This window comes from Manacus candei, unplaced genomic scaffold (genome assembly GCF_025592945.1).
Source record: "Manacus candei isolate 608988 ecotype Guabito, Panama unplaced genomic scaffold, ASM2559294v1 h1tg000028l, whole genome shotgun sequence".
In the NCBI taxonomy this organism is placed as follows: Eukaryota; Metazoa; Chordata; class Aves; order Passeriformes; family Pipridae; genus Manacus; species Manacus candei.
This window is the reverse complement of record NW_026138076.1, coordinates 17,923,867-17,942,899: the sequence shown is the minus strand read 5'-3', so window position 1 is coordinate 17,942,899 and position 19,033 is coordinate 17,923,867.

The following is a 19,033-nucleotide window of genomic DNA, read 5'->3' as shown; positions in this document are numbered from 1 at the left end:
TCCAAACGTATAGCTAGAAAAATTATCATAGAATCATAGAATTGTTTGAGTTAGAAGGGACTGTTAAAGATCACGTAGTCCAACTCCCATCTTATTACTTTTATCTTTGCCCACAAGGGTAACATTTTGATTCAGATTAGAGTAGTGCATACTAACACCAGAACTACAGTCTTGCCTTTCGACCTAAACAAAATGTAGACACATTCCTTTAGTACATTTCTAGATGAAGCTATTTCAGTACACAACTTGAAAAATCTGAACAAGAAAGGTGTTCCATGAAGTTTACAAAAACAGTCCTTGACAGAGATAAGAATTCTGTTTATGTCACTAAGGGAAAACACTTACTGTTTGCAACATACTGACTAGGATAGGGAGATACTTTCTATTTATCAAAATGTTTAGATTTTTATTCACATAGGAGATGAGGAATTATTTGTAAAATAAAAATATGCACAAAAAAATAAGGGAAGGTAATTTTTGTGTTCTCAGGTTATCTGCTGGGTTGATAGAGAAATAACCACAGCATATAACTAAAGGCAGTGGGGAATGAAGAAAAAGAGAAAAAAGACGAAAGCTAGAGATGAGAACAGAGTCTGAGAAGAGAAGAAATTACGCACTAACTCAAAGGCAGATGTAGTGCATGAAACAGAAAAACTACACTTTAAAATATACCTACTAAGATATTTCAACAGACAAAAAGGTAGTATGATTAAAATGCTGTGTTCCCAGCAGATGTCTTCCAAGATACAGTTCATTCCTTCTTCCTTTTCTCCCTCTTATCTATCTATCCACAGACTTATCTGTCTGTTCATCCCTAGACAGCATTTTTCAAATTACCATGGGAAGATTGTTTGTTTGTCTGTCTGTCTTTTCAAGCTGGAGCTAAGTAAATAAATAAATGAGACAGCAGCATTAGATCTCCTTGGCATTCAAAAAGGGGTTAACAGGGCAGAATTTGGTGTTATTTCTCTGAGAAGGTAAAACAAGAGGAAGGAGACTGTGTCATCATTAGAAAACTGGGCAGAAATTGAGAGTCCTAAGATCTACTTGCCATTGTTGCCATAGTTTTCTTCACAGAATCACAGAACCAACCGGGTTGGAAAAGACCTCTGAGATCATTGAGTCCAACTCATGACTCAACACCACCCTGTCAACTAGACCATGACACTAAGTGTTACATCCAGACTCAAATGCCTCCAGAGATCGTGAGTCCGCCACCTCCCTGGGCAGCCCATTCCAATGTCTGATCACTCTCTGTGTAAAGAATTTCTTTCTAATAACTAACCTAAACCTCCTCTGGCACTGCTTAAGACTGTGCCCTCTTGTCCTACTGCTGGTTGCCTGGGAGAAGAGACCAACCCCCACCTGGTTACAACCTCCTTTCAGGGAGTTGTAGAGACTGATGAGGTCTCCCCTGAGCCTCCTCTTCTCCAGGCTAAACAACCCCAGATCCCCCAGACACTCCTCATAGGGCCTGTGCCCCATTTTCTTCACCAGCCTCATTGACCTTCTTTGGACACTTTCCAGCACCTCAATATCCTTCCTGAACTGAGGGGTCTGGAACTGTAGTACTCAAGGTGTAGCCTAACTAGTGCTGAGGACAGGAGCAAAATCACTTCCCTAGTCCTGCTGGCCACACTGTTCCTGATACAGGTCAGGATGCCATTGGCCTTCTTGGCCACCTGGGCACACTGCTGGCTCATGTTCAGTTTCCTGTCAATCCAAACTCCCAGGTCCATTTCTGCCTGGCTGCTCTCCAGCCACTCTGTCCCCAGCCTGTAGCACTGCATGGGGTTGTTGTGGCCAAAGTGCAGGACCCTGCACTTGGTCTTGTTAAACATCATATCATTGGATTCAGCCCACTTATCCACCCAGTCCAGGTCCCTCTGTAGAGCCCTCTTACCCTTCAGCAGATTGACACTCACCCCCAGTTTGGTGTCATCTGTAGATCTCCTGATGGTGGACTCAATCCCCTCAGCCAGATCATCAATAAAGGTATTAAACAGAACTGGACCCAACACTGATCCCTGGGGGACACCACTAGTGACCGACCGCCTTCACCTCTCCTACCTTGCCTATGTCTTCTGAAGAGCTTGTAGCCATCCACTGCAGCATTCCAGTCATGTGAGTCATCCCACCACGTTTCCATGATGGTGACTATGTAATAGCTTTCCTGCTGCATTATGGCTTCCAGCTCCTCTTGCTTGCTTCCCAAACTGTGTGCATTGGTGTACATGCACTTTAGCTGTACGTCTGCTGAATATCACTCCTAACCCTGACTTTCCACCCTTAGGCTCTGCTCTGGAGACCCTGGTTTCAAACCCCTCCCCCTTCAAACTTCTTACTCTTAATTATTTTATTCTAAGCCTTCTAATCAAAATAAAAATTAACTGCCCCGTTTTTTATTTAGGCCACATTTCTTCTTAATTCCTATGTTATTATACCTCACTAGAGTTAGAATTAGAATTTATGAGGGCTATTCTGAGGATGCTAGACAAAACAGAATTATCACATCTGTATATTAAAAGAACTTAAAGTTTTGCGGCACTTGTCTTGCAATCAGATAGAACTTATTCTACTGTGGTATGCTTAATGTCATATGGTCTAGCTCAATATGCAGCCTTTATGGTATAATTATGGTATAATATGTACTGTATTTCTTTGAACAGATAATTATGGAAGAAAAACAGTGTCAGAAGAAAAGATATCACTTGAGGAGTAAATTCGAGATGGACACAATCACAGTTTTGACAGAGAACACATACTGTGTAATCTACAAACTGGCCAGTTCTTTGACCTTATTCTCTTACTAAAATCCTGACAAATTTCTTTGCAATGTTAATTTCTCTTAGGGGATTAAGAACTGTACAAAGACGCAAACTCTACCTCACTTCATTGCATGTTGTGCTAGGACTCCATAATGACATGAAATAATTAGTTATTGTTGTACACACATTTTGTATGTTTTGTTTCAGAATACCTATTGCATGCTAAAGTATTGTACACAAGAGACTTGATTTTTAGAAACAAAATAAAAGACAGTAACACTAAAAAAATAGTTTTCACATAAAACTTTCTACTTTCCAAATGTAGCTGATACAGTAACATGCAATTCTTATACTCCTTTCAGACAACCCTATCTCCAGAAGCCCAAGGAATCAGCTTTGAAGTACTAATAAGCTTTGTGAAGTTAAGAAATCCAGCAAATGACAGACCACAAGGGATCATATCACAGTGAAAACCTCTCCTGAGAGCTCCCTGCTAGCATATATTTCTTATTCAAGAAGACAAAGTAAGTGGCTTGAAGTCACTCCATGAAATTTAGAAAAATGTAGCTTTTTTTCATACTTACTATAAATAACTAAAAAAACCAACCAACCAACCAAACAAACAAACCAAACAAAAACCACAAACCACAAAACCAACAAAGAAAATCTCTCTTTCAAATTAAATCTCTAATACGGAGAGAAAAAAAAAAAAAGATAATCCAATGCTTCCTGAACACTCACCACTTATTGGGTCATTGGGCAGGATGAGGAGGCAGAGAAACAACAAACAGTACACATAATTCAAGTTTTCTGGAACACATTGTAAAAGTAATTTCTGACTCCCCGTTCTATCTCTGTTACAAAGTCTCACCTATCACAGACCAACAACGATGGAGCTCCCAAAGATCCCGGTGCAGGCAGGGGTCTCAGGGCATCTTTTCTGTCCTAGGTTAAGTCATACAATGCACAGGCTTTCAGGCAAACAAGATTTTTGATAGTTTGCTAATAGCATTGCTCCACACTGGTGAATCAATGGGCTTGAGTTGGCTTCAACCCAGATATTCTTTCCTGGCTATTGGGGATCCCAGTGTTGTGGCAGTGAGTATGTTAGAGAGACATATAATGGGAATCACATTGGTCTTGTCATTGAACTCTGTATTGCAACTGATATATTCTTCTAAGTGTAAATAATATATATATTTGTATTGTAATGTCTTTCCAGTATATTTTGCTAAATTAGAAGTCTCTTGTAACATCATATATCTTCAGATAAGTAAATGTGATATGAAATATTGCAACCCTGACACATGAAGTGCTTAAAAGAAGGTCAGAGAGTATTTGACTCTGATAGATGCCTATATCTATAGGCTTCTTTCAGTAGAAAATACACCTACTGGCTACATTGTACCATTTGAAAAATTTACTATGATATTCCAAGATATATATGTCATTCCTTGAGTTACTATATTAATCAGACATGGGAATGTCTACAGTTTATAACATTGTACTACAGTTTTGTTATAAACTAACATAACACTACTACGTATTCCTTCAAGAAAAGGTTGTTATAGTAACATGTGTGTTTAGTGCCTTTTCATGGCCATAAAATGTTTTTCTTCTGAGAGTGTACTAGGGAGGTATGTAAGGTTCTGCATATTGTTTTTTGAAACTAAGAGAGTGAACTGAGACCTACATCACAAAGGCACAAATAGAGCATCAGAATGATAAATCTTTCAAATCAAGAAATAGTTCCACACTCATTTATTTGAAAAAAATATAAAAAAACACCTTACATGAAAGCGGGCACTGATATTAAGAAATACTTACTAGCCACACATGAACATACTATCAGACAAACATCATCCTGTTAATTTATAATATTTATTTTAATATTTTTGTCTCTTTTTACTTCTATTAAAGAGGACAATCAGCAATAATATAATATCTATGTTTGAAATATTTATGCACAGCAGAGGGTGCCAGATAGTATGCAAAAACATTTCCTCTACTAATAGTTTCTACAAGTGATGATTTAAAGTTATGGAGAATGGAGGTTAATGTAAAAATATTTCTTGTTTGAAGCTATGCTTCCTAAGGAAAATAAACAGAAAATCAAGTACTTTAGGTTTTAAAGTGCTACATCAACATCTATTTTTTCAGACATATTAAATAAAGCATTATTCCTTTCTTCATTCTGTCCTGTACACTAAGTATAATTATCTTACAATAATATTTTTTTTATGTAGAGAAAATATTGGATTCAAGGAGATCTGCACTGGAGTCCCAGCTGAGACCTTGATTATCTTATCATTCTTCCTGACAATTTTTAACTCACTGTGAGGTCACTGGACTTTGACAGGTGATTTTCTTGGCAGTAATAGTATATTGAATACTTGGAAATACCAATGAGATCTGCTATATGCAAGTTAAACATTATTACTACCTTTATATTTTTATTATTCATATTATATCTATAATACTGTGAATTTCACCAGTAAAAGCAAGACTAATAAAACACAACTTTAATACAGAGTTTAAATAGTGCATGATGAAACAGCATCATTAGTAAAATGTCTCAAACTGGATTGAGAAATCAGCTGGACTATCAGAAACTTTAGACTGGGTTTTGTATTATCAATGTGCATTTAATACATTCAATAATAGCAAAGTTAACTCACACTAGTTAAGCAGATTGGAGAGCAGTATTCAATTCAAATTTTTCTTAATAAGTTTATAAAATAGCCCAAAAGAAGAAAATTATATTCAATAAAAAATGCATCCTAAACACATCCTCTCAGAAAGAAAATAAATTTTTAGAGCACAGTTGTAATGGATCACAAATCCAATATAAGTGTGTATTATGCCAATCAAGGAAAAAAAAAAAAAAGGTCATGGATTCCGAATCTTTATACCCATGTAGATTAATATATGGGTTTACTTTCCACATGAGGTTTTGGCAAAAGTGCAGTGCAAACCATCAGCCATAATAGAAAGAACAGATGATGTAAGGAAAATCTAGAGGAGAAAAAAGAAAAAAGACAGTAGATCTGATCAGTGATGCATCACGACATACATTCTTAAAAAGAATTGGTCTCTTTGAAGCACTGTAAACAATAATCAATCTACAAAACTCTGTGTGTAATAACATATCTTCATTCAGAATTACCTGGAAAAAAAATTTTAGATTTTACTTTAATGAATTGGTTTCTAAAACAAAAAGAATTTTCATAAATGGGGGAAAGAAATTCTCTCCCTCTTCCAATATTCATTCTATGTCAATCATACAGCTCATGGAACATTTGAAATGCAAAATAAGCTTTTTGTTTCTACATATTTTGAAAAAATATATAAACTGTTGGACTTTTTACTCTACTTAATATTTATCATTATTGACTAATATTTTATTGAGACAAATGTCAATCTAAAACTGACACAGGTCCTCACTGATCTCAGAACCTATTCATAGTAAGGATTATTGAGCATTATTTAGCCTAACTGACTGTCACAAAGATTCCCAGATTAAAAAAGTTTATTTTTCTGACTTTGCTTTATTTTTAGCTCTATTAACCCTTTTTTCATAGCATATTCATTTATTGAGTATACTTGCACATAACTGAGTATATTCTTTCATGTGTGAGTGATAACCAAATATTGCATAAATTATGCCAAATCGACTTCAAATATTTGTGATTGAATTTTTTTTGAACTTTTTTTTTCTTTTTGTCTCAAATGTTTCTAGGTATGTATTATTCCCATTGTTAATGCAAACTAATGACAATTCCCCGTTATTCAACAAAATGTCGTAGATAAGCGTGTATACACATACATGTACTTAAAATGGTTAAAATAATCATAAACTGGGACAGTTCAGTGTTATTTTTTATATTGAAAATGGTGATATTCCAATGGTGAATTGGAAATTGGTGAGAATTAACATTTTCACTTTCACTTTTTGAATTTACCTATATCTGCTATGTGATGGTAAAAGTACATTAAAAAACCCAGAGGCATAGTGGAGGTATGAATATTTTTGCTGCATAATTGGCAGCACAATATCACGTTACTTAGAATTACATAAATTTTACACTTGCAAATTAGTTAAATACTATTTATCACAGCAGATAGTGCTGTGCTATCAGTTATCCAAAGATCAGGGCAAAAGACTGGGCAAAAATACTCTGCTTCTAACATGTTCTTTTGATTGCCATGCAGTCAGGCAGTCATTACTTGTTTGAAACCTGTTATCCAAAGTTCATTCACACATATGCAACCATTCTCTAAAATGTTAGGAAAACGTGCTGTTACAACCAACTCCAGCTCTTCTATTGATTCACATTCTCTAAGCATTCACTTTTATGATTTTTTTTTCTTCTTTTCCTACCTTTTAGACAAATAAAGTGCTTAAAGGTAGGGAGGTAGTTCTCACAATACATACTGAAATCTGTACATGCTTGTAGCAAAGTGTAAAACAAAAGGATTTTCAAGCCAGACAGTTCTGAAGAAAGTTGTTTCTTCTTTAGGTAATGAATACTTCTGGCCTCCATTATAATACTAACAAGAACTATATATATGCACCGATGAGTATCAAATGAACTGAATGAGGGAAGAAAATAAACCCCAAAAAACCTATGCTGCTTTTTGTTCCTTGTAATTTTAAAAATAATTGGTAGGCACTACAGTTAGCATCCTAGACTTGCCAGATTTGCTAGAGTTACCCAAGACTAGAAAGAGAGTTTTATAAACAGGTCTGTTCCTTCAATGAAAACTTCAAGACAGGAAAATGAGAAAAACTCAAAGTTTTATCCATAAAATCCAAGCAGTTAAGTTTCAAAGTGTCAGCATGTTGACTATACCAGCTGCATACCAGTGCAACTGAAGCTTGAAAATGGAAGTAAGCATTCAAGGAGATAAGCACAGCATTCTGGTTCACTGGCAAGTACACAAAGAGGGTACCTACTTATGAGAGTGCTATTCTAACAATTAAGTACAATTCCTTTCTGACATGTAAAAATACCCTCTCTAACCCTCTTGAAAAATCCCATGGGAGGCTTTCTTTTCTGAATGAAGAGAAGGACATTAAATGATACAAATGTATTAGAAATTTATATGAAGAAATAATGCAAAAAACTCAGGTTGAAGTTACATAGTCTATTCTTATCAAATTGAAGGTAACATGGATTTCTGCAATGCCTTTAATGAAACCATATTCTTTAATCTTTACTGGGTTCTGCAAATAGAAAGACATGAAAAATGATGAAGACAGTTATTGAAGTGATGAGAGCTGCTGTGTGAAAATAATTTGATACAGTGAAAGAGCTAGTACCAACTAAATTCATAATTGACCTTCACACAATAGTATGAATTGAATACTATGTTCTGGCAGTAATGCTACTTTAGTAAGCATTTTACCTGAGAGAGTTTGCCTTCCCAAGACTCACACCATGCAGAAGTGCTGTTCAACCTTTCAGTTCCTTCCAGATTGATATATTACATATTTAGCAAGTAACTGGATTAACGTGCATATCCAGACATAATGACTGAAGTAATTTTGAAAATCAACAAAGTGAAGAAAGGAAAATGTCTGTTTCTTAAAAAATAAATTACTTGTTATGGTTCTTATTTAGGTAGACACTGAAGGAGATGTGAGTTCAGACTAAAAATTCAGACACAATGTCAGATATGAACCAGAACTTCTTCCAGTTACTGTAGCAGCTGAGCCAAAGATTTTGGGTTTGAGCCATCTTTATACTAAAAAAACTTCAACAATAATCTTTATACTTAGATGTTTTACTGTCAAATTTTGTTCCTTCATCTTGTACAGCCCTCTTAGAACTACAAGCTGTGCACAAACTTGTTAAAAGGGACAGAAATGCTTGTCTACTGATATGCTGACCTAAGAACAGTTATTTGCAAGGAAGTAATATTTGACAGCTAAGTCAGTGGGCATTGAATGGTCCTGTTTAAAAATTATGTCTGGAGACTTAAGCATTACCCATCAAAAAGAGCACATTTAAAGGTAATTCTGGCATTAGACAAAGTTTAGCAAGAAACTGTATTATAAAACTTTCTGTGCATTAGCAGAAATCTAAAATCCAGTGTATAACAGAGAGAAAAAAATGCTCCTTTTCTGCAATGTTTTGTTACCTTTAAGCTTTAAAATGAACAGTCCAAGTATCTTTTCTGTCATTTACTGAAGATATAAAAGAGGTAGAGTTAATTATTTAGAATATAAATTAACATTACTCCTAAGCTTTTGGAGGGATTTCTTCTACCTTCAATTCAAGTTGCAATATAGGCTACCTCCCTCCACCCAGTTACTTCTTTGAGAAGCATAAATGGAAAATCTAATAACTACTTTTTGCGGAAAAGATCGCTGCCAATTCGGTTTTTGTTAGATTTCATTTCAGTACAGAACACCTCTGACTTCTGGACTCAAATCAACACGGGATGTTCAAATTTAGGTAACAGAGCAAAAAGAAGTGCTGATGGCTTTTGTCCTAAACCTATGGACATGCTACATGGATGTACTAGATTTGTCTGTGTCACTGTACCCAAGCACTCTAGAAAAATCATTTAGCATGAGAGCTGAAGAAAGCTACTTAATTACTTCTAAAACTCTGGTTAACATATGAATAATTTGAGACAGTTAATTACAACTTGCATTGAACTATATTGGCCAGGCAGACTACTTACTAGCATTTTTAAACTCAGATATGCCTGCATACTATCACAGTGCATATACCATGCAAGATTTTTTCTTATTTTTGAAATATTAAATATAACTGTACTTGTGATCCTATAAAAAGTTTTCAGGATGAAATAGTAACTTAGTAAGCATCAGTAAATTACATAGAGTACCGTTGTTTTAAAAGTTTCCTTCTACGGCAGCAATAAATGAGATTAATAAAAAGATTATGCTAGTAATTAGTTATTTAAAACTGTCTGCAATGAAATAGAAACCTCTCGCTTTTGAGAGTTAAATCTTTGCGTGACACATTAGAATATAGCATGGAAATACTATCATCTCTTGAGGAGTCAAAAATCTTTAATGAACAAGAGGCACAAGTAGAGACATTGAGTAATAAATATCATTACCAATTTTGAGAAAAGATACAGACTTTTTACAGCTACTTTATGAAATTTATATTGTTTTCTATTTTAAATAACATTGAATGACATATTTCCTACCTACAATACAAATGTCACTATTGTTTATTAGTCATATTTACCCAGTCACAAAGCAGAAGTAATAGTGTGTGAATCAAAACATGCTAGTGTATGCTGTGTTCTTTTATTCCTCAGTCAATAACAGGACATCAACTAACGCATCCTCAATAGATTCAGAACTTCTCAATAATGCTAAAAATTAAATTGGTTATCACTGACTACACATAATACATTGGTTTTATCTATTTTTAATGAATAATTAAGCTATATAATCACATGGCTCATTTAAATTATATAGCTGCTATAAATTCTATAAAGTAGCTGGAAAAGTGTTTCTTCAAATTAAATAGTCACATTAGATAAATACATATGTCAGACATATAATAAGCATCCAAAACATAGATGTTTAAGGGACTGAGTAGTAATGTACTAATCTCTGATATGAGATCTGAATATGGAGTCTCCAGATAAGGAAAGAAAATCTATGATTGTCAAGAAATTTGCATTGTTCAAGTTCTGAGAAATATGAAAGTTAAAAATCTTGAACTTACATTTTAGAATTCTTTATTTAATATCATTTAATATTTACACATTAGGAAAAAATGTTGCCAATGTTTTCTTTTAAGAGTGCACAGCTGTAAAACTATTAGTCTCCTTCACAGTAGGATTATTGTGAGCAGCAGAAATCCAGCTGACTTACACAAAACTATTCTGTATTCTATGTTAACAAATACTGAAATTGCACTGCATCTCCTGGGTGGAAGATCATTACATTTCAGTGTTATCTTTCATTTTTTAATCTTCTTTATCTAGGAATATGTGATGAATCAACTGTTCATTTAGTCTGTATTATTGAAGTAAAAAGAATAACAGGATGCTATGACCTCAATACGTCTGCCATTTATTTGTCCATATTTGTTACCCAAGCCAGTGGTAGATCTGTTTTCCATTGGGGTCTGTTTTTACACAGTTACTTTTATCAATTTCACAGCTGGGCTGGCTGAGGAACAAGGATGTCAAAACTTGCAGGGTCTACGGCTCAGTTGGGATTGTAATTTGCGCTGAGCAACTGGTTCCTCAGGGGTCTGCACTAAATGTTAGATAATGGGCAAGCAGATATTTTGAGATGCCTGGATATATTTATGGATTGTAACAGAAGACTCTGTTACTAATTACTTGCTACTATTTTACATTAAGTTCCTTTGTGTCTCATCTGACTTCACTCCTAAGGAGCTGTAATTTGTGAGTATATGTATTGTTCATTGTGACTAAGATTCTTGTCAGAACTTCAATGTATTCAAGACCAAGTAAAAATTAAATAATTATCCTAGTAAAACACATAATTTAATAGAAGATATTAAAATCCTACATAAACCATCCTTAGGGGAATAATCAGAACAACTTCTTTTCTCAGAATGTTAATTACCATTTGATGTCTGAGAAACTTCTCAAAAATTCAAAGTACAAACATTCATACTGTTCCTTAATCAATATTTATTGTTTGAAAACATGCAATTGTTGCACATCTTTCAATAAAAAAATATCCATTTATGAAGTGACTACATAAGAGATCAAAATAGAATGATACAATGTATTTCTACCATAATCTGAATAATCCATAAATAAGAAGAAGTGTTAAGTTGCTAAGGTCATATTTCTCTACACAAGAAAAAAAAGATTTGCCTGGACCATTGTGTCCTGTTGTGTATTTCATACAATGAAAGTTTTTAAAACTGTCATTCCTATACGTTTCTACAGTATAAAAGTTCTAAAGCTAGAACTCTTAAAATATGTATGTAAAGACTATTGCAAAGATGTTTTATTCCCCAAGAGGACTTAAATTCTGTAATTCCACTGAGTCTGCAATTCAATTATACATCTAAAGCATGCAAAGCTGTTTGTTCTGTTTTAAACCAGCTACTTGGTCATATTGCTTAGTGTCCTAATTGTATCAGTCTAAAAAATAGCAAATAATTATTCTCTATTTACTCTTGGCATGCAGTACATGATTTTACAGATTTCTATCACATCTTTTCTTGAAAGTACTATTCTATATTTTTAACAATATAAATGACAGGAGAAATGAAAACCTTTTTTTTTAATTATTAATAAATTTAGCAGGGGTTTTTTGTACTCACACAAACAAACTTCCCCAACAATTTTGGGGAAAAAAAATGCTAAAGGTATATCTTTCATCAGTAGCAGAAATGCCCTTTTTCTCCTTTAAGTGACTAACAAGTCACGATTCATTTAACTATTGTGGAATGACCACAATGGAAAAATTTTTACGACACACTATTTGGCACTCGGGCCAGCATTCAGTTTTTGTGAAGTCTCTTAATTTTTGAATTCGTACAAAGTCACTTCTCAAATCTCTTTTGACCTGCCATGCTGAGACTGAGTTTATCTTCCTTCATGTTCCTCCTTCTCTTTTGCACATATATAGCAAAACAGTATTTACTTACATAGTCAAAAATTATTTCATCAGAGTTCACCCAGTCCGTATTGTGAAACTGCTTCCTGTGCACTCCAGTGTGGTCAATTCATATTTCCCTATACTGCAATGATATGTGTAGTGAACAGGAGAAATTGTTCCCAATATATCTTTTACTTGACTCCAAAGCAGCCAAGAAACATCAAAAAAACCTGTTCAGTCTTTGATTGGAGTTATTCAGAGATCTATTTCTTAGTTTATGAGATTCAAAACAGTAGAGTCCAGAAAATCTACTAAGTAACATAGCTTGAGAAAAGAGATTAACAGCAAAACAAACACCCTTGGTAAAGGCACTTAATTTTTATTCAGCTCCTGAATGCCATGTTTCAAATCATTAATCCATAGTATGATGACAGCAGTATCTTTTAGCAAAATGATTGCAAGAATTTAACACAGACCAAAAAAACCTTTTCTCTTGGCAAAACTTTGACAAAAGGAAAATTATACAAATAATTAAATAATTGCACACGTAAAAGCTGTTGAAAGCAGTTTCTTATAATTGAAAATAACAGACAAAAATTTGCACAGGATTTATAAAATCAATTCACTACCTGGAATTGACATAGCATGGTATGTCTTTCATGCGCAGACACAATAAACAGACCATTAAAAATAGAATAATTATGTGCTTATTTGTGCTTTTATTGATTTACTTTGTCACTCATACTACCTGGACGAAGGCTAAGTTCTAGCTTCTTTACTCTGTTATGTCAGAGTAGATAACAAAACTATACAAATAAATGAAAGACAACAAAAATCTCACCATCTACAGAATACATATTTGTAGGGTTAACATATGCAGGTATTCTTTTCAAGAATGCAAAGGCAGTGGAAAGATTAAAAAAAAAAGGTTTATTTCAGATGCCAGGACCACTTTTTTATGATGGTGCATGCATCGGGCCTCGGGGCAAAAGGCCAAGTTCCTCCTCCTCCAAGGCTTTCTGTATCTTCTCTCTCTCCTTTCCCACTCTCTCTGGCCCAAGGAGGTCTTGAACGTGTCTGCAAACATGGTATCTCTCTGCTTACCAGAGAGCAAGGCTGAGAACTTCTCTTGCTATTTTGGGGGGGGGGGGGCGGGGGAGAGGAGAAAAGCTTTGAAACTGCCTTTGAAAAAGAGCCACCACCTCAGGCAGAAAGCCTTCCTAGCGAAATGAGTTCTAACTTCCCATTACAAATTCTTCTGAAAGTGTATCTGTTCCTACAATATTTTTTGTCCCAAAAAAATTTTGCAGTATTGTAGTTGGAAATATAGAATCTTTCCTACACGTTTGTGATAAATTCAGATTTTTTTTAAATCACATGGAGGGAGGAGTTGTGGGGAGGGTTTGGTTTGGTTTTTATTTACTTTAGCATTTACAGTGGATAATTCTTTCTTTTCTTGGGAACTGTCTTTGTCTGAAATAGAACTTAAAATTCATATAGGTCCTTTTATTATTAATAACATTAGATGAAACAGCACATAAGAAAAAAAGGACTGCTGTTCAGTCAGAGACTGGCACAGAAATAAACACATCAAAAGATAGCTTTATTTGAGTTCATCTTCCAAGTTATTTGCTCTGTTGGAGTTATACACAGAAAAGAGGGGTCTGTTGTCTCATAAGTCACTGATGATATGCCAGTAAGATCAATGATATGCTGCATTAATATTGCAGTATTAATCAATTTGCTAGCTTGAAGTATTTTTCAGAGTAAAATGAGTAAGCTTGTTGTATCTGACACACAAATCAAGTGTATGTTAAAGCTGCTGAAAAAAGAAAGTCAGTACTTCTGAAAAGAGTTTTGGAATTTGCTGTAGACATCTCATGAAAATTGTTTAATATAATAGCCAGAATGGCTATTACAAATGGTTGAATTCTCTACAGTTCTGTAATGAGTATATTATTATCCATCAGAAACCCACTGTGCAATCATTTTGATTGAATTTAGTCACATTTTAAAATGTGGATCTGAATACAGAGGTTGTATAAGTCATTTCAATTCATCCTTTGCATGATATGAGTTTTGAAAGGGTAAAAATTGGATATTTACGTAAGAATGAATGTCTTCCTAGTCAGGCCAGGAATAGTGGTATCCTTGCTGATGTTCAGCTATCTGTCCTTAAATTTCTGATGCTTCACTAAATTGCTTATTTCTGTAGGAAAAAAAAAAATAGACCAGCAAGGCAGTTAGCAACTTAAACCCCAAGAATAGTTGAAGGAACTATCCTTGACATTTTGTTCTTTACATTCAGTTTACCTTTCCATGATCACTTTCTGAAAGCACTCAGTTGTTCAGAGTTCACTGAGTATACTTTTCGCTTGATTGCTTGAGTATTTGCTAAAAGTAAATTTTAAACTGAACATCTGATTATCAAATTTGAAGTTTGCCTTCATGCTGGGTTGGTTAGTTACCATGAGTCATACGATCTCTGGATTTTGATTGCCTGGCATACATTGCTAACACCTATTATAATCAAACACAGTTGGAAATTCAAACTGAAATGTTTAAGTTAGTCAAATACACATGCTAGTGCACCAAAGTTAGAGCACAAACTGATTGTAATATTCATAATTCACAATTAAAATGACACACCAAGAATTATTTGCTAAAGGAATTACTGAATCACTCTGAATAATGAATAAATCTAAGAAATTAATCACTCTCGGAGAGAGAAAGGTGAAATTCATCAAATTATTTTTTCTGAATTACTTTTGATTTTCAGTAATAAAACATCATGATAATGATATATTTAAATTAAATAAAGGGTAAGGAATTGGCTATACACTATGAAGATAATACTCTGAATACTCTAAATTGCAAGAGCAGAAGGCAGAGACTGACAGCAGAACTACATAAAATCATAAACATTCTAGTAATTATCTACCTTGTAGCTACTTTTTAGTGGGGAATGGAAGACATTTTCTGGTCTTGTATATTTCCCTGAAATTTTAATCTGATGAGTAATTGGTTAAAAATGCATGCATTATGGACTTTTACTTGCGACCCTATAGTGAGTGTGTAAATATTCCTTCCCCAGAATTGTTTTTTATGGCACACAAACTAAAAGCATGGTAAATACTGTTACTAACTACTTGTATCATGTAATACACTATGTTACAGCCCTTTAGTACCTACAAGAGAGCTGGAGAGGGACTGTTTACAAGGGCATGTGGTGACAGGACAAGGGGTAATGGCTTTAAACTGAGAGTAGATTTAGATTAGAGGGGGCCTGATGAGATTCTTACAAGAATGCTCATAGAGCTACTAATGTCATCTCAAAACCTTTCTTGATGATTTTTGAGTAGTTTTGGGAACCTGGAGGGGTCCTGGTTTTCACAAAGGCAAAGAAGGAGGACCCTGAAAACTACAAGCCTGTCAGTCTCACTTCAGTGCCTGGTAAAACTATGGAGAAGATTATTCTGGGAAGTATTGAAAAACACCTGAAAGACAATGCTGTCATCGATCACAGCCAGTACAACATGAGAGGAAAGGCCTGCTTATCGAAACCAGTGTCCTTCTACGACAAGGTAACCCACCTTGATCCAGCACACAGCTGGATAAACACATCATGTGGTGGGTGAGCAATTGGCTCATGCATCGAGCACAGAGGGTGATACTGAATGGAGTAACATCACATTAGTGACCTACGGAGTTCCACAGGGTTCCATCTTGGGCCCTGTGCTCTTCAACATCTTCATAAGTGACTTGGATGCCGGACTGGAAGGGAGAGTGAGCAAATTTGCAGATGGCACAGCACTGGGAGGAGCTGTTGACTCCCTTGAAGGCAGGGAGGCCCAGCAGAGTGGACTGGGCAATCACCAACCATAGGAAGTTCAAAAAGGGAAACTGCCGGATTCTGCATCTGGGATGGGGTAACCTCAGATGTTCATACAGACTGGGGAATGAGATGCTGGAAAGCAGTACCATGGAAAGGAACCTGTGGGTCCTGGTCAATGGCAAGTTGAATGTGAGTCAGCAATGCCCTGGCAGCCAGGAGGGCCAACTGTGTCCTGGGGGGCATCAGGCAAAGCATCATCAGCTGGTCGAGGGAGGGGATTGTCCTGCTCTGCTCTGCAATGGGGTGGCCTCACCTTGAATATTGTGTGCAGTTTTGGGCACCACAATATAATAAATATATTAAGCTATTATATTAGAGAGTGTCCAAAGGAGGACAACGAAGATAGTGAAGGGCCTTGATGGGAAGCCATGTGAGGAGTGGCTGAGGTCATTTGTTCTGTTCAGCCTGGAGAAGAGGTCCCTCTCAGGGGAGACCTCATTGCAGTCTACAACTGTCTCATGAGGAGAAGAGGAGGGCCAAGCACTGATCTCTTCTCTGTAATGACCAGTGACAGGACCCAAGGGAGTGTCCTAAAGTTGTGTCAGAGAAGATTTAGGTTGGATACTAGAAAAAGGTTCCTCACCCAGAGGATGGTTGGGCACTGGAACAGGCTCCCCAGGAAAGTTGTCACAGCACAAAACCTAAGAGAGTTCAAGAGCCTTTTGAACAACACTCTTGGGCACATGGAATGACTCTCAGGGAGGGTTCTGTGCAGGGACAGGAGTTGGACTCAATGATCCTTGTTGGAACCTTCCAACTTGGCATATTCTGTGATTCTGTAAAGAAATTCTTTGCTGGAGGGTGATGAGGCACTGGAACAGGTTGCCCAAACAAGTTATGGATGCTCCATCTCTGGAAGTGTTCAAGGCCAGGTTGGCTAGGGCTCTGAGCAATCTGGTCTAGTGAAAGTCCCTGTCCTTGACAGGGATGTTTTAAGCACGTGATCCTCAAAGTCCCTTCCAACCCAAACTGTTCTATGATTCATACCATGCAAATATGTTTTAAAAAGTACCTAGTGGAGGGTAAGAGATCAGTTATGCATTGCATCATCCTTAATAAACTTTTCTGTCAAACAGGTTACCCTAAATTCATTCACTCCACTCCATAATAGTCACCTACAAAACACTACTGAACTAAAAAACTCTAAATCTGCCATTGCCATCTTAAATAGAACTTTTATGATGGAACATCCAAACAACGGGTAACTTGGCCAGAATCCATAGAGACCTGTTACTCTGTCAAGTTTATGGATAGAGCCAGAAGGAAAAAAAAAGTCAGAGCGTGAATCAACTAATTTTTAGCTGACAATTTGATGGTTAATCAAAAACATAATACTTTAAAGCAACCTATGCCCATTCAACTGAGGCTACACAGATGACAACTTCCTCATCAATAAAAATGATGAACATCATCCTGTAGAGTTATTTATCAACAATTCCAGGACATCATCTTTGCTATAAAGTATGAAAGATATGGGAATATTTTCTAGGATATTAGGTTTTATGGAGCAGCACCAGCACATTTGCAAGTACTTGATATGAAAATGGTATTCCTTCAGACACGTCAGGGAACATTTTCAACACAACACATTGAGATTTAGCTGTCTGATTCTCATTAATGCTAATAGGAGTTGCATGGCTGCATCCCAGTGGACTTAAATAAGCTGTTGCCCCTTCCAGTTCACATCCACATACCACGTGCCTGTGCAGTGCATTCTGACTATTGGACTAGTTCATCACAGATGATACAATACTAGGAGCTTGCGTTGCATTTAGTGACTGAATTGAGGTAGAGATCTCATGAAATGAAACTTTTAAAAAGTAATTGAGAAACATAAGCCAAGGATAACACAATGTAAGAGAGATATCCCCAGGAAATGTGGATTGTTGTACTTTAAAGAAAAGTCATTATTTGAGGCAGTGATTATAAGCAGTATCTTGAGCACTGTGTGCAGCAGTAGGTTAGGGCTAGGGTGACCTACCCTAATGCTGTGCCACTTTGGATAAATCGTTTCACTTTCTCTGCTCTGGTTTCAGTAGTAGTGAAACAGGAATAGTTAATCTCACCTCTTCATCATACTGCTCATAGGAAAACTCTACAAAATAAGTATTACTTATCCCTAACTCAGCTGAGTGTTTTTGTTTCCTGAGGTGGTAGCCTAAGAGAAAAAAAATCAGATATATTTAATGACAAATATACAAAATCATTGGAATCGAATTACTTTCAAATGAAATTCAGACACAGTGAACACAGAGTTAGGTTTTAAAAGATAGTCCTATTCAGACTACAAAATACATGCCTTTAGCACAATATAAAAAAATTTAAATTTTTAACACAGTACAAAATTAATTTCTTTAGTCATAATTGCAAATATTCCTAATCAAACTGTTCATAAAGAGATGAAACACTGAAAAAAAGCTTAACCTGGGGGAAAAATATTGCAAAACCTAAAAAGTAGAAAATTTAGAAGAAACGGTAAGTATATACAGTTCAAGGTCTTGAACATACAGATTACATAATGGAATTTTATGTAGGTTAGCATTGTTATTTGAAGACCAAGTACAAATAAACTTTAGAGGAATATCTGTTCTTTATGTTGCAACTTCAGACTGTTTCACAAAGCTACAGCTTCCATTACTTGCTATCCATTGTTTTGATTAAGAAACTGTTGTCAGTTCTGTTGGGAACTCAGACTTTAAGCTGCAGAGTATTCTAACTCCTGTTGTCTGTAATAAGTGCTGAACACTACGCATAGCCTGAGTCTTGAAAACTAATTGTTAATTTTTC